The sequence below is a fragment of the Salvelinus sp. IW2-2015 genome, linkage group LG33 (assembly GCF_002910315.2).
Source record: "Salvelinus sp. IW2-2015 linkage group LG33, ASM291031v2, whole genome shotgun sequence".
NCBI lineage: Eukaryota > Metazoa > Chordata > Actinopteri > Salmoniformes > Salmonidae > Salvelinus > Salvelinus sp. IW2-2015.
The window spans coordinates 6,593,853-6,600,076 of NC_036872.1; the positions used below are offsets into that span (position 1 = coordinate 6,593,853).

The following is a 6,224-nucleotide window of genomic DNA, read 5'->3' on the forward strand; positions in this document are numbered from 1 at the left end:
GTGCGCGGAGGACATTAAGTAGAGGGGATTCAGAAGAAAGAATAACTCTTGATCGAGATCTCACACTCCACGCATACAAAGATGAAAGAGAAAAGCGGACGACGGCGCCCGGGCAGTATACGATGCGACGAGATTGTTCAATAAGAGAATCCCATATAGTACTAGATTAATTGCCCAGACGGTAGAACAGTGAGTTGGCGCACTGGAGGAGTATCAGTCGATGTAGAGAGAAGTTAAAAGGAGGACAGCGAGCAGAGTAGAGTTGTGTTACTTCGCCTATATTACAAACTTTACAGGATCGAAATCAGATACATCAGACGAGGGAGCGTCTAGCCATGGCACCAGGACTATCTAGCGATCTATTTAACTCTGGACTTCACACCTTGGGTATGTATAAGTAATACTAGCTCTCTTCCTGGGGTAATAAACTATGGCAACAGCTGAACCTCATATGGGTCATTAAACTAGCCCACGCAACTTTGGTCAATAAAGACTAGCCAACTACCCTGGGTGATTAAAACGAGTCCAGTATGCTACCTGGTCAGAGTCAATACTTAGCCACGGAGCCTTGGTCATAAACTAGCCATCTACCAAATCAGTAGAACATAAAGCTATCAGCACTGAAACCGATGGTCAATAAACTAGGGCCACTAACCTGGGTCAGTGGATTAAGCCGTTAGCCAGAATACCTAGATGTCAAATGGGCTCAACTAAAACAGCCACCCTGGTCATTTAAACTAAGGCCAACTACCGGTCATTAAACTAAGCACACAAAGAAACACATCTAATAAAACGAGTACCTCTCACCTGATGGGTGGAGTAGGGGGTTTCCCCCAAATTACATATCCCGTAATGACGCGCCACGAGATCTACCTGAAATAAAAGCTTTCAAAAGGATAAGACCCAAAGTATGGTCAAGCAATGCTATAGGCCCCCATTGTACCTGCGACAATATCAATAACTAGAACACTACCCATGGTTTAATATAGACTAAGGAACACCACCGGACAGTGCCTGCTCATTTGGGTTCAAAGAATTAAACTAGCCCATATAACGTAACCTGAAATATCATTCTCTAACAACTAGCCAACCACCGAGTAGGTCATAATGAAACTAGCCCAACTACCCGTAGGTCATTAAACCAAGCACCCACTAACCATGAGTCATGATAAAACTAGCACTACTCGTGTGGGCATTAACTAGCCACTACCATGTGGTCCATAAACGTCGCCACTAGACGTGGTCAATTAAAGCGCACATGCGCTACCATGAACACACCTTGGGGGCATTAACACTAACACCATATGCACCTGGGCAGAATAACTAGCCTACTACGGATAGGTCATTAAACTAGCAACTACCACCTGGTCAGAGGATAGAAACTAGCGCCACCACCTGGGCAATAGAGAGTTCTAGGCAATGCAACAACACCTTTGGTCATTGTAGCACTCTATCGGCATCACTATGAGTTCATTAAACTAGGCCACCACCTTGGTCATTAAACCTAGCACACTACCTGGGTCATCATAAATGCTAGCCACTACTGGGTCATCATAAATATCCAGCACCAATACATCCTGGTCATAAACTAGCCAACAGCACCTGGTCATTAAAACAGGCTCGACCTGAACCTGGGGCATTAAACTAGGCCATGCACCCTGGTCATTAATCACTGCCACTACCTGGTCAGTAAACTAAAGCACACCGAGCGATGGTACATCTAAACTAGCGCCACTCACCTATACGCGTCATTGTGTAATACTAGCTATATACTACCTGGGTTCAATGAAACTAGATCCACTCAACACATGTAGGTGCGAGTATAAACGCTATGGCCAGCTGGAGACCATAGGTCATATGAAAAGCACTACCACCACCTGTCATCTAGAACGCTAACCATCACCTGGTCATGTCACTAACCGAGCCACCACCCTGGTCACATATTAAAACTAGGCCACACTTACCGCTCGATCATTAAACCAATAGCAACATACTGGATGGTCATTTCAATATACTACGCCACTACCCTTAGTCAATGAAACATAGCAATGGCACTACTGGTCCATCTAAAAACAGGGCCACTAGCCACTACCTGGTCAATACACTCGCGCACACTACTCTGGTCCACTTAAACTACACACACCCTTCTAGACCTGGGGTCATATATAAACTAGCGCACAACCAATTGAGTCAATAAACTATGCCAATCTCACCATGGTCATAAACATAGGCCACTACCAAGCAATGGTCATATATAAATCCGTAGCCGCACCACCTGTGGTTCAATAACCCGGCCACTACCTAGGAAATCACCATACACACAAGGATGACACAATCTACAGCCACTAACCCTTGGATCAATAAACTAGCGCACTACATGGTCATTAAACTAGCCACTGACCGTGGTCGATAAATACTAGCCACTAACCTAGGGAATTATACTACTGAGCCACTACTTGGTCATTAAACTAGCCATCACCGTGGTCCAGTTATATACATAAGCACACCCACCTGGTCAATAAAACTAGCCACTACCCAGAAATCGGTCATCAGATAAACTAGCCGCACTACCTGGTCAATAAAGCTAGCCACTACCTGGTCATTAAAACTAGCCACTAAGCCTGGATCATTAAACTAGCGACTACCTAGTCATTAAATTCTAGCCACCCACCTGTGTCATATAAACCAGCCACTCTGGTCCAATTAAATCTAGCCACTAACTGGTCCATTAAACTAGCCACTAACCGTGGGCATTAAAGCAGCCAATACCTGGTATTAAACTTAGCCATTTCACCTGGGAGCAATTAACTAGCCACTACCTGGTTCATTAAACTAGCCACCACCTGGTCAATGAAACTAGCCACACCTGGTCAATAGAACAGCCCACTTACATGGTCCATTAAACCTATGCCACTACAGGTCAGTTAAACTACCCACCACCTGGTTCATTAACAAGGCCACCACGCCTGGTCATTAAAACTAGCCACTACCTGGTCATATATCTAGCCACCAGCCTGGCCTTAAACTAGGCCACTGACCTGGTCATGTAAACTAGCCACTAAAACCTGGTCATTAATACTAGCGCACCACCTGCATTAAACTAGCCACCACTATGCGTCCATATCAACAATGCCCCACTCACCTATGGTCATCCTAACCTAGACCACTCCACCAAGTGGTCATTAAACTAGCCCCACATGGTCATTAAAACTAGCCACCACCTGTCCATTAAACCCTAGCCACTTACCTTTGGTCATCTAAACTAGCCACCACCTGGTCCTATGTTAAGCCCAACGCACTGGGGACCTTAAACTAGCCGACTACCGTGGTCATTAACTAGCTCACCCCCTACACGCTGGTCATCTAACACTAGCCACTACCTGGTCCATTAAACTAGCCACTACCTGGGGCATTAACTAGCTCACTACCTGGTCATTAAACTAGCCACTACCTAGGTCATTAAACTAGCTCACCTACGTGGGCATTAAAACTAGCCCCTACTGGTCATTTTAAACCTACCATGCCACTTTGCGGCATCTAAAACCTAGCCACTACCTGGTTCGAGTAAACTAGCGCACCGCACCTGGGTCAATAAACTAGCCACCACTGGTCAATAAACTGAGCCACCTACCTGGTCAATTAAACTAGCCACTACCTGGTCATTAAACTAGCCACCCCCCTGGTCACCGTAAACTAGCCACCACCTGGTCATTAAAGCTAGCCACTACCTGGTCAGTAAACTAGCCACATCTGGGCCTTAAACTAGCTCACTACCTGGGTCCATTAAACTAGGCCACTACCTGGTCATTACAACCTAGCGCACCACTGGTCATTAAACAGCCACCACCTGGTGATTAAACAGCGACCACCCGTGGTATTAAACTAGCCACCACCTGGTCATTAAACTAGACACTACCTGGTTCCATTAAACAGCCACCACCTGGTCATGTAAACCTAAGCTCCCACCAATGGTCATACTAAACTTAAGCCACTTACATGAGGTCTTGAAACTAGCCACACAACACCTGGTCATTATCTAGCCACCACCTGGCCCTTAAAACTAGCCACTACCTGGTCATTAAACAGCCACCACTGGTCATTAAACTAGCCACTACCTGGTCATCTAAACTAGCCACCACCTGGTCATTAAACTAGCCACTACCTGGTCATTAAACTGCCACTACCTGGTCATAAAACTAGCCCCACCTGGTCATAAACTAGCCACTACCATGGTCATTAAACTAGCCATACTGGCTCATTAAAACTAGCCACCACCCTGGGTCATTTAAACTAGCCACCACCTGGTCCATTAACTAAGCTCAGCTACTGGTCATCATATAATCAGGCACAAGCCCTCCTGTCTCCCCCTGTTCAACCTGTTTTATAGTACATTGCTGCTGTTGATGTACATGAAAGATGTTTCTTATTTGCTAGATTTAAAAGACTGAAGTAAAAACAGGTTCAGGTGTAGGACCCCGGTACATACCAGGTCAGGTTAGGACCAGGTACATACAGGTTCAGGACCAGGTAATACAGGTCAGGTTTAGGACCAGGTACATTACAGGTTCAGACAGGTACAGTACAGGTTCAGGACAGGTATCATACAGGTCAGGGTCAGGACCAGGTACATACAGTCAGGCACACGTACAATACAAGGTCAGGACCAGGGTACATACAGGTCAGGTCAGGACCAGTACATACAGGTCAGGAAGCGTACATACAGTCAGGACCAGTACAGTAGAAGACAGGTCAGGCTCACGGGTATCCAGCGTACACTAACGAGGCTCAGGACAGGGTACATACAAGGGTGAGTGGTTATGCAGACCAGGTATAAATCAAATCGGTCAGAGGAGCCAGTGTAACTACCACAGAGTAGGTTACGTTATGTGGAACCAGGTACAACAGGTCAGGACCAGGTACATGAATACAGGTCAGAAGACCAGAGGTACATTACAAGTCGAGAAAGTTGAAGGACCTAGCGTACTACTAACCGTTCAAGGGAACCCAGAGTATCATTACAGCGTCAGCCCAACCAAGGTACATACAGGTCAGGTCAGGAACCAGGAGATACATACAGGTCAGGACCAGTTAACCATTAAGGTCAGCGTTAGGGAACAGGTATATTACAGTCAGGTCAAGGACCAGGTACATTAAGGGGCCTAGGACCAGGTATAATACAGGTCAGGTCAGGACCAAGGTACATACAGGTCAGGACCAGGTACGATATGAAGGTCACGAATGTTATCTGGTAGCCAAGAGAACATCACACAAGGTTGACCAGGTATAACAGGTCAGGTTCAGTACCAGGTACATACAGGTCAGGCAAGGTACAATACAGGGTCAGGTTAGGATCAGGTACATACAGTCAGGACCAGGTACATAACAGGTCAGGAAGACCCGTATAATAACAGGTCAGAACAAGTCTACAGGTTCCCAGGGACCCCAAGGGTTCTTTTTACAATAACAGGTCCCCCGGGAGGTTAGGACAGGTATCTACAGGTCAGGTCAGGACCCGGTACATACAGGCAGGACCAGGTATATACAGTCAGTTCAGACACCAGGTACATACAGGTCAGGACCAGGTATATACAAGGTCAGGTCAGGACCAGGTACATCCCAGGTTTAGGACCCAGGACATAACAGGTCCAGTCAGACCTAGGTACAATACAGGCAGTCAGATCAGGTATATACATGGTCATGTCAGGACCAGGTACAGATCAGGTTAGGGACCAGGCTACCATACAGGTCCAGGTCAGGACCAGGTCATATACCAGGTCAGGTTCAGGAACCAGGTACATACAGGTAGGACAGGTACAATACAGGTCAGGTTAGGACAAGGTACATACAGGTCGGTCAGGACCAGGTTAGTACAGTCAGGACCCAGGTACAATACAGGTCACGGTTAGTAACCAGGTAATAACAGGTCCAGGACCAGGTAAACCTAACATCAGAACACAGACCGGCGGCTGTATGTTGACGTCATGGAGATAGCATAGAGATAGGTTGACATTTATGATTGACAGATGAAACAGACTGACGTGGTTGTGCAGGTCAGGTACTGATGAGCAGATAGAACCATGTCTGAGCAGACTGTATAGCGCCACTCAGGGTCAACCAGGTACCATGACACATTTAGGCCCAGTTCCCTCCTTTGACCTATGACCCATGCTTAATCAGTGTCCAGGAAACTGGCCYTTTTTAGTTKTGACCAATAACWCTTAACA

The 6,224-nt window shown here is 46.4% G+C and overlaps 2 long non-coding RNA genes across 5 annotated transcripts; one reads left to right on the plus strand and one right to left on the minus strand.

Moving 5' to 3' along the window:
* Window positions 1–2,587: 2,587 nt before the first annotated feature.
* LOC139023535 (uncharacterized) lies at window positions 2,588–4,248 on the minus strand. Of its 2 annotated transcripts, XR_011474667.1 has the most exons (6): window positions 4,229–4,248; window positions 4,094–4,184; window positions 3,656–3,679; window positions 3,395–3,451; window positions 2,834–2,856; window positions 2,588–2,608 (listed from the first exon to the last, which is right to left on the minus strand). It is a non-coding gene; the product is annotated as an uncharacterized lncRNA (long non-coding RNA). The 2 variants fall into 2 exon arrangements; XR_011474666.1 differs by lacking the exons at window positions 2,588–2,608; window positions 2,834–2,856 and having other exon boundaries at window positions 3,387–3,451.
* A 179-nt stretch (window positions 4,249–4,427) lies between these two features.
* Window positions 4,428–5,850, plus strand: LOC139023530 (uncharacterized). Of its 3 annotated transcripts, none has more exons than XR_011474660.1 (7): window positions 4,428–4,459; window positions 4,490–4,541; window positions 4,906–4,916; window positions 5,198–5,218; window positions 5,308–5,327; window positions 5,530–5,620; window positions 5,803–5,850. It is a non-coding gene; the product is annotated as an uncharacterized lncRNA (long non-coding RNA). The 3 variants fall into 3 exon arrangements; XR_011474659.1 differs by lacking the exon at window positions 4,906–4,916 and adding an exon at window positions 4,679–4,693 and having other exon boundaries at window positions 4,490–4,515; window positions 5,170–5,218; XR_011474661.1 differs by lacking the exons at window positions 4,428–4,459; window positions 4,490–4,541; window positions 4,906–4,916 and adding an exon at window positions 4,613–4,624.
* The last annotated feature ends 374 nt before the right edge of the window (window positions 5,851–6,224 follow it).